Source organism: Poecilia reticulata, chromosome 5 (genome assembly GCF_904066995.2).
Source record: "Poecilia reticulata chromosome 5, P_reticulata-male-v2, whole genome shotgun sequence".
Taxonomy (NCBI): Eukaryota; Metazoa; Chordata; class Actinopteri; order Cyprinodontiformes; family Poeciliidae; genus Poecilia; species Poecilia reticulata.
In genome coordinates this window covers 24,557,086-24,566,837 of record NC_088834.1, presented here as the reverse complement: position 1 = coordinate 24,566,837, position 9,752 = coordinate 24,557,086, and the positions used below count along the sequence as shown (strand labels likewise).

The following is a 9,752-nucleotide window of genomic DNA, read 5'->3' as shown; positions in this document are numbered from 1 at the left end:
CTTCCAGATCCAGACAGACAAAATGGTAATGACGAACCAACCGGACATTGTGGTGGTGGATAAACAACAGAGGAAAGCCGTTGTGGTGGATGTAGCAGTACCAAGTGACTACAACATCAGGAAAAAGGAGCACGAGAAACTGCAGAAATACCAGGGCCTCAGAGAGGAACTGCAAAAGGCCTGGAAGGTGAAGACCACAGTACAATACCATCCCATACCAACTTTATTTATGAAGCACTTTATACACCAATAAATTGATTAAAAACAGAAGAAAACTGACCAGCAGTAGAAGGGTTAAGAACATGATAGAACCGAGCTGCAGTGCATGCTTTAGCTTTAGCACAGGACAGCGTTATCTCAAATAAAACAGGCATATGGTCTGAAAATAATGAGTCACCAATCACTAAATTACAAACTGGTAGACCATAAGATAAAACCAGATCAAGACTGACCATGCTCATGGGTAGCACCAGTCAGACTGCACAAAATTAAAAGAATCGGTTACATTAAGAAACGACTGAGCCATAGGTGAAGTAGGACGACAGACAAGAATATTAAAATCACCAACAACGAGAACTCGGTCATACCTTGGCATAATATCAGCCAGGAAATCAGAAAAGTCATTTATAAAGTTTTTGTTGTACTTCGGTGGCCGATAGACCACCGCACACAGCACAGTGTGAGAGCTGCCGAGTTCAAATAGGCTGATCTCAAAGCTACTAAACGAGGCCAGAGACAACTGTTTACAAGTAAAATTGCTTTTAAAAACAGTCACTATACCTCCACCGGACCCTGACATCCTTGGAGCATTAAAATAGCCGCAGTACCGCGGTACAAGTTCATTAAAAATGCTGGAGTCACCAAACCACTTGTCCATGATTCTGTTAATAAAACATCCAATCAATAAGAGGAAAAGAAATCCCTGATGACGAAAGTTTTATTTGTCAGCGACCTGGCATTTACCAAACTGATCCTGGCAGAAATCGGCGGGTCTACACCATCAGGTGGCATCCGGTGCTCCTGGCAAAGAGGCCGCAGGTTGCTAGGATTCACCCTGCGTCTATAGGGCCGAGGAGCGCAGGGACCTGTGGTAGTCTAGCCTGTGGTCATTGGGGCCCTCGTGGCAGTCATCCCCAAACTGGAGCAGTGGCTAAAACAGATCCCAGGAACAGCATCAGCCATCTCAGTCCAGAAATGTCAGGTTCTAGGCACAGCCAAGATACTGTGCAGAACCCTCAAGCTCCCAGGCCTCTGATAGACGACCCGCACTCTGGATGAAAGAGTCCACCTGCGGAAGGGTGAGAAGGGAATTTATATAAATATGAATAAATATATATACACATTGTCTGAGTATCTCTAAGTAGGTTTGATTTTAACTAGCGTTTCACCTAGCAGTAAACTACATAATTTTTTTCTTATGTGCACAACTATCAAACGTTTCCCAAATACAATGTGACTGAGGGAAATAACATAAACATACAATATTTAGGGCTCTCTAACAAGCACCATGATGTGCAGAAGTGCTTACATCCCATAACTATTTCTAGCATTTGCAATGCTGCAGCCACAAATTCCAAGATATTTTACAACAAAGATGATTACTTCAGATCAACACAAAGTGCTGCATAACTAAGGAAAATAATTTGCAAACTTAATACCTTTCTGATAACATTTTAAAACTTAGAAATCTGACTCGTTATCAAATTTCTGGGCCTTGTCAGAGAACTTAGGAACAGGAAATTTAACAAGGCCAGTGATATCAGATCTGAACCTGTCCGAACAATATCAGATGATACATTGGATGCTCACAGAAAGGAACATTTTAAGTCTGCTTGTAAAGCAGGTGTTTCTGTTTTTTAATAGAATTCCTTTAACTCAAGAATTAAAGCCAGTTCTAGGACTTTAAGATAAATGGTGTTTTTTTCTCATTTCTGCCTTTGCAAAGATTCTGCTTAAACATCTCTTTTTGTAAATATTTCTGTCTTTGTTCTGTAGCCTATACTTGGTATCACAAAACATTAGGCAATATCAAGATCGAATAAAGGTAATATTAGCCTAAATGCAGCCAGTGGCATGTGGGCTATAACTAGCATGTTGTCTTACATTGACTTCCTCCATTCAGTGTGCTAAACATGGTTAATAAATAAACAAAATAGCTAAAAAGCTTATTTTAGGAAAAAGCCTACTTTTAATAGTTACATTAGAAATGTTTGTGCTCTGCTTTTTGTTCACTTCGTGGCACTTGGTTACCAGTAAACACACTCATCTCTTAGCAACAGATTAGCAACAAAAAATTGTTATTGTTCAAAAAACATAGGATTTCTTCTGCTATCTCTCAGACGTTTACTTTATGGAACTTTGTGGAACTTGGTTACCAGAAAACGCGATCATCTCTTAGCAACAGATTAACAGCGTAGCAACAAAAAAATTCTTATTGATAAAAATTTATAATGTTTCTCCCGCTCTTTTGAAATACCACTTATTTTACACTAACAAGAATTGTGCAGTTGGTCAATTTTGCAGAAAAGTAATTTTTTTTGTCATTAATGGCAAATAGGCTATATTAAACACACATTCAACACAAAAGTAAAAATCTCGATTTATACTTCGTGGCAGTTCGTTACCAGAAAAACACCCGTTTATCTCTTAAAATCAAATTAATAACAAGTAGTTTATAAAACAAAAGCTCTTTTGAAATAACGCTTACCTGATTAGATACAAGACATTTACCGTTGGCAAATTACGCTAAAGTAAATATCTGAAGTTCACTTCGTGGCTCTTGGTTACCAGTAAACACACTCATCTCTTAGCAACAGATTAGCGACAAAAAATTGTTATTGTTCAAAAAACATAGGATTTCTTCTGCTATCTCTCAGATGTTTACTTTATGGAACTTTGTGGAACTTGGTTACCAGAAAACGCGATCATTTCTTAGCAACAGATTAACAGCGTAGCAACAAAAAATTCTTATTGATAAAAAAATATAATGTTTCTCCGCTCTTTTGAAATACCACTTATTTTACACTAACAAGAATTGTGCAGTTGGTCAATTTTGCAGAAAAGTAATTTTTTTTTGTCATTAATGGCAAATAGGCTATATTAAACACACATTCAACACAAAAGTAAAAATCTCGATTTATACTTCGTGGCAGTTCGTTACCAGAAAAACACCCGTTTATCTCTTAAAATCAAATTAATAACAAGTAGTTTATAAAACAAAAGCTCTTTTGAAATAACGCTTACCTGATTAGATACAAGACATTTACCGTTGGCAAATTACGCTAAAGTAAATATCTGAAGTTCACTTCGTGGCTCTTGGTTACCAGTAAACACACTCATCTCTTAGCAACAGATTAGCGACAAAAAATTGTTATTGTTCAAAAAACATAGGATTTCTTCTGCTATCTCTCAGACGTTTACTTTATGGAACTTTGTGGAACTTGGTTACCAGAAAACGCGATCATTTCTTAGCAACAGATTAACAGCGTAGCAACAAAAAATTCTTATTGATAAAAAAATATAATGTTTCTCCCGCTCTTTTGAAATACCACTTATTTTACACTAACAAGAATTGTGCAGTTGGTCAATTTTGCAGAAAAGTATATATATTTTTGTCATTAATGGCAAATAGGCTATATTAAACACACATTCAACACAAAAGTAAAAATCTCGATTTATACTTCGTGGCAGTTCGTTACCAGAAAAACACCCGCTTATCTCTTAAAACAAAATTAATAACCACTAGTTTATAAAACAAAAGCTCTTTTGAAATAACGCTTACCTGATTAGATACAAGACATTTACCGTTGGCAAATTTCGCAAAAGTAAATATCTGAAGTTCACTTCGTGGCTCTTGGTTACCAGTAAACACACTCATCTCTTAGTAACAGATTAGCCTGGGATCCAGAGATGCACGAAGCGCTGCGACACGCTGCGCATGCGGCGGCGTTAGCTCGTGCCGCTGCGTGTCCCCTTCAACGCGCACAATGAACCGAGCTATGTGCTCATGATTAATCAAAACAAATTCAATAATTTCCATTGGCATGATTTATCACTTCTCTTTTTATTTCTCTTTCTTTCTACAAAAAACTGTATGATAAAAGCTTTCAGGTTGGTGCTTTGGTCTCAGCTAAACCTTTTTTTGAAGGAAATTTTTATTTACAAAAACTTCAAAATTCATTTTATTTTTGTCATTTTGTTTATTTATTTTGGATATTTGAGATGCCTTCCAGTTGCAGTGTTAAATGTTCATTATAATTTTAAGTTTACTGATCTTTCAGATTGTGTTCTTGCATTATAATTTTCCCATTAACATTTATTACTTAAAAATGGTCTAAAAATAATATTGTTTATCAAAAATCAAAATTTGTTATTGTGACAGGTCAACACACATATGATTTATAGTGTAGTTAGTTTATTGCCATGGATGGCATAGTTACTTTGAAAGAGTAATTTGATCACTCAATAAAAAATTCATCCATCAGCTAGAAAATGTGCATCTCTTTTCCCTCCATCGTTTACGTTTGTGTTGCTGGTGTTACATATGAAACGTATCTCCCCAAGGAAAAAGAAGCAACAATATGTGTTTTCTAAAAATAATCACAAATACTTAACTTGTATACGTAATTTTAATCTGATTATTGGATTGTAAATAGTTAGATTACGGGTTACAAGGGGTCAGATTAGAGTAACACATTGATAACACCATTGTTTGACATTTTTGCTCAAGCTATTTACGGATCTTTCAAGTTTCCGATATGTGTCCCCCCCCAATTGTTAAACTTGTTCCTACGCCCTTGGTCACTTGGAAGGAAAGCTTAAAGAAAGTTAAGCTCCGTGGACGTGATGCTAGCAAAGCTAGCTGTACTGACTGATGTTTCATCTGCGATGAGAAAAAGTTGTCACTCATGCGCTGAATTATTGTGTGGAGGTGTTGACTGAGGTGTCGCATATATGGGACAACGCTGTGACCAAAGTCTGTATTGATATGACATTCAGGAACGATCCGATTCTTCTGGATGGATCTTTACCGATTAAATTTATTTTAGCTCTAAGTATTTAATATCTAGGTGTTTTATGGGAATGTGGATATTTCAGATCAATTTGAGAAACAATTTTGATAGGTAAAACTAAATTTTTTGTGTCACGTAGGTGCTGGTCTTGACTTGGTCTTCTTGGGAAGGTCGTCTTGACTACAATTCTGCTATGTGACTCCTTAGTTCCATGTCCTCTCCCACCCACCTTCTTTCCATCCCCTTTCTGTTGAGTTTCTTTCAAAATAAAAGCCACCAGTGGCAAAAAAAAAGTGAAGTTCATGCTATGTTAGGACAGGAGACGAGATTGTTTCCATCCCTGAAATTATGATGCATAGAATCACATATCTAAGTCTAAACTATGTTACACAGAGTAAACATAATAAAAACATGCTTTATCTATGACATTGTTCATTAAATGGCACATTTCTAATGTATTAAAATTAAATACGATCGGTACACTTAATGATATTAGCGATTAGGTAATCCATTCAGCAAGTACTTTTACTTTTAATACTTAAGTGTTTTTAAAATCCAGTACTTTTTTACTTTTACTTAAGTACAAATGTTAATGTGGTAGTTTTACTTTTACTTGAGTACATTTTTGTCTGTGTATTTGTACTTCTACTTAAGTACATTTTTTGAGTACTTTCTCCACCACTGGTGATACCACAGAGAGCGTTCATTTTATAGCGTTAGCACGGTGCTGTAAGTGGTCCGGTATGAAACGGGGATGATGGAACAACACAGCACTTTTAAATTTCAATAATCAGAATGCAGAAATTGTTTCCGTTGTTTTAAAAGGTTTATGTCAGTCTGCCTTTTCCCCATCGATACGCTTCCCGACCGCCCTGCACCTTAGGGGGTTAAACAAAAGACGTTCACATTGTGCAAAACTCTGAAACAGGAGAAGCGGGACATAAAACGGAGCGACGAACTAGATATGAATTATGGCATAAAGAATCCGACACTGAACAGTGAAAAAAAACAACACATGATGTGAAACACATCATGTGTTGATTAGGCGGCGGGCGCAGCAGGTGATGAGATTACTGATGGTGAGCGTCAATAAACGATAAAATAAATGTAGCAACAGGAAAGAAACTAAAGTGGACATAGCAATAAACCAAGAGAGGATAAAACTAATCAAATGAAACTAAATGGAAATGAATGAAGAACAAAATGCAAGAATAAACTAAGAAACTAAAGTAAATACAGAGGAATAAACTGGTATGGCAAGACATTTCGAGCAATAATTAATACAGAGGAATGTATGGCGTTACGACCCGGCTCGGCCAGGGGAAAGGGAAGTAACATTAAAGAAACCTAGGTGGTAAGGTTTTAACAATTTAGAAGTTTATCGTTTGGGTTTTGACAAAAAAAATAAAAGGGTAAAAATGAACAATAATCAAAAGGTAGGGACTTGCAACAAAATTGTACTAAATAGGCCTAAGACAAAATCCACAAAACAATCAGGGTTGTAAACCAAATATCTTAACCAAACAAAAATGGACTTTCCATACAGGTTAAACAAAAACAAACTACAAATCTGTAGCCAAGATACTAAAATCCCCCACAGGGACAAAGCGAGTTACACAAGTTTTCAACAGCTATCAGAGCAATCAAATTTACAGCAGTCCAAAAAAAAAAAAAAAAAAACACCCAACAAAGTGGCAAACTGTCTGAACAAAGGATCAGCCGCGCCTTCTCCCAGGAAGTCCTTGGTTTTTAAAGGGGAGGCCTCTTGGAGCTGGCAATTGATGAGCCAATCGCTGTAGGCCTCAGGGAGTGGCACAGGAAGGCAGGGCTGCATCCACTTCCAAGTGGAGTCAACTTGATTAGTAGCTGCAGATGTACAAAAAGGAAAAGAAAACATACACAAGGCCACTGGCCGTAACAATGGCAAGAATAAACAGACACTATTTCCAGCTAAAAGGTAAAATAACATTGTTGAAATGTCATGGGTTTGTTGAGACCATATCTAATACTGAGAATAAATATATCTTACAGACCATAACAGTAAAGAACTGATCACTTATTTATTTTTTTAATTAGATTTGATATATTTATTTATTCAATATTATTTTTCATGTCAGTGTTAATCACATGAGGCTGATGACTCCATGACACTTTCAATTTGACTCATTAGGATTTGATTAAGAACCAGATTTGTTCTTTGTAATTTCTGTCCAGTAAAACTATTAATCTATAAATCAATAGACAGGTTTATATAAAGATATAATCCATGTTTCTGTCTCATATTTGTATGGCATTAAAAGGACCTGGAACTTTTGTTTTTCCACTGAAAGCTCTGGTTTGAACAATAAATGCCATGTGGGTGAAATTTGATGGATGATACTCTGATGTCCTATTCTCCTGAAGGCAGCAGAGCTGCACCAATAGAAACTGACAAACACTGAAGAGAAGAAGAGCTATGATTAATGTAGTTACAGTTCTATCCATGTTTTAATGCTGCAGAGCTCAGTCTTTTTGCAAATAGTTCAAAGTTTAAACTGGCATGTTGAACATCTTTTATCTGGTCATTTTGTGGAATATTTAACAACTAGAAAATGGCACAAAATAAGAATATTTTCCACTCTGATTGGCTGCTGTTAGGCCTACCAATTTTAACTTGAATGTTCATTGCATTTTTCATAGACGCCTGTGAAAATAATTTCTATTCCCATGACTTTTTTGTTCTCTGGGAAATTATTTTTGATGATAAATACAGAAACAAGCATAAAAATCAAAACATCTACAATAGTGATAGTAATATTAATGATAAAATAATAGTCAGTGCAAAGTAGCCTGCAAATTCTTTGGTGGGGGGCGGTGAGGGACCTGGATAAAGGCTAGGGGGGCGCTGGCCCAAAAAAGGTTGAGAAACACTGCTTTAGGTCCTGGTTTTTCATTGTTTCTTTCCTGGATTTTTTCATTCTTCTGCCTGTAACTCTGTCCATGTTCCACGTTGGTTCATGTCCTGTAAGTTGTGACTTTCTTTTCAAGTCGTCAAAAAGACATTTCTCTAGTAGCTGTCCGTGTCTTTTCCCTGCAGATCTTACAATGTTTTAGTCCCTGAAGGATTATTGTGAAGTACTATACGTCTTTAACCCTTGAGAAAAGATTGGCTGAATTACACTTCCTCACCAAATGTTAAGCTGTTTTATGGCGAAATGTTCCTGTTTGTACCATACAGTGTTGCATTTTCTCGGCAGGCTTGTTTGTCAAAGTGGCATTTCAGACTTTTGATTTACTTTTCCTTCATGACGTTTCGCTGTGGGCGATTTGTTCTATAAATCTATTTTTTATGGTATTTTTCCAGACAAGCAGGAATGAGAGATGTGAAATAGCCCCGGTGAATTATTTAACCATTTTGAGAATGTTCCTTTAGAGTAGCTTAGGATGTTCATCCACGTCTGCAGAGAGCAGATGAAGCACTGGATAACCTCCATCTACTGGAAACCACAGGGTGCATGAGTGAGGGACACTTGAGGAAAATCTGAATATCCACTAAGTTTCCATTTTCTTGGGGCTAATATGTGATTTTATAAAAGTTTCTTAAACATTAATAGCTTCTTAAGATGAAACAGACCTGAATTTTATTACATGCTTATTATTAAAAGGTACATAGCATCATTTTTTTCTTACAATTTTACATGTTCTCATCTGTTTGTGGGTTGCAGCTCATGAGAGAAAAAAATCACAATACATAAGGAAGCATCAGAAAGAAGGAAGATCAGAAAAGGATTGTCAAAATAATCAATATTTGTATCTAATATTTAAAAAAACTAATTCTTTAAACACATTTAATTGGGTCAAAATCAATGTATCAGTTTTCACATCAGCTGTACAAACTAAATAATCACAATTTCCAAAGACTGTTTTGCCAGAATACTTTATATTAGCAGGCTGTGAAGAGAAGCAGCCAAAAGTCTCACTTTCCTACAGGTAATCAGTTCAGTCTTTACTTGTGAGAAACTGAACAGCTCTGAAGTAACAAAGCTGTCAACATTATATTCCAATAAAGTAATCTTTCCTTCTGCCTAAAGTCAGTTTTTTCTTCAAAATACTTGAGGAGGAAAAAGTGCAAAAGTGCTAGAAAGGCTTAATGTGATATCTGAATGTTTTAAGAGACTCTTTCAAGAGGTGAAGGATAATCTGTGCCTGATATATGAGAAAATTGCTCTTTTAATAGATTTTAATGTAAAAAAAGAAAAGCAGAATTGTTGCTTTTTCATTTTTTGCAGATGTAAGATAATTAAAATCTGGTTATGCTGCCGTTTTCTTCCTCTGTCAGATACATTTGCTGTCTGTTGGCCAAAAGATTTAACTGAATATTTCTATTTTTATTGTAATTTTCACCTCAGCAACGAGGCGCTTCAAAGACGGGACCTTTTAATGTTAAACACCAATCAGCTTAAAGCTCAAGTTTTATTCCTTTTGTCTGAGTTCCTGATGTCACCTTAACTATGAATAAACTCTTTTTCCTCTTAAAAGCTTTTTAAAACACTAAACGTAAAAATAAAAGTGACATATGCTCGAACTGGAAACCCAGAGGCTACATATTCTATAACTCAAAAGGTTGCTTGACATTCTGCCTTGTCTAGATAGAGCAGAGGCCTTCCTCTGTGTTACTTGTGCTACTTATTCATGGAATATGTATGCTATATCACTTCAATTCACCGCTCACTTCAGGGGAAGTCAGAGGTTAATGGCCGT

At 36.1% G+C, this 9,752-nt stretch overlaps 1 long non-coding RNA gene across 2 annotated transcripts; it reads right to left on the bottom strand.

The window, feature by feature from the left end:
• Positions 1 to 210: 210 nt before the first annotated feature.
• LOC145551741 (uncharacterized) lies at positions 211 to 3,200 on the bottom strand. Of its 2 annotated transcripts, XR_014087634.1 has the most exons (3): positions 2,708 to 2,873; positions 964 to 1,288; positions 211 to 881 (listed from the first exon to the last, which is right to left on the bottom strand). It is a non-coding gene; the product is annotated as an uncharacterized LOC145551741 (long non-coding RNA). The 2 variants fall into 2 exon arrangements; XR_014087633.1 differs by lacking the exon at positions 211 to 881 and having other exon boundaries at positions 920 to 1,288; positions 2,708 to 3,200.
• Positions 3,201 to 9,752: the final 6,552 nt, after the last annotated feature.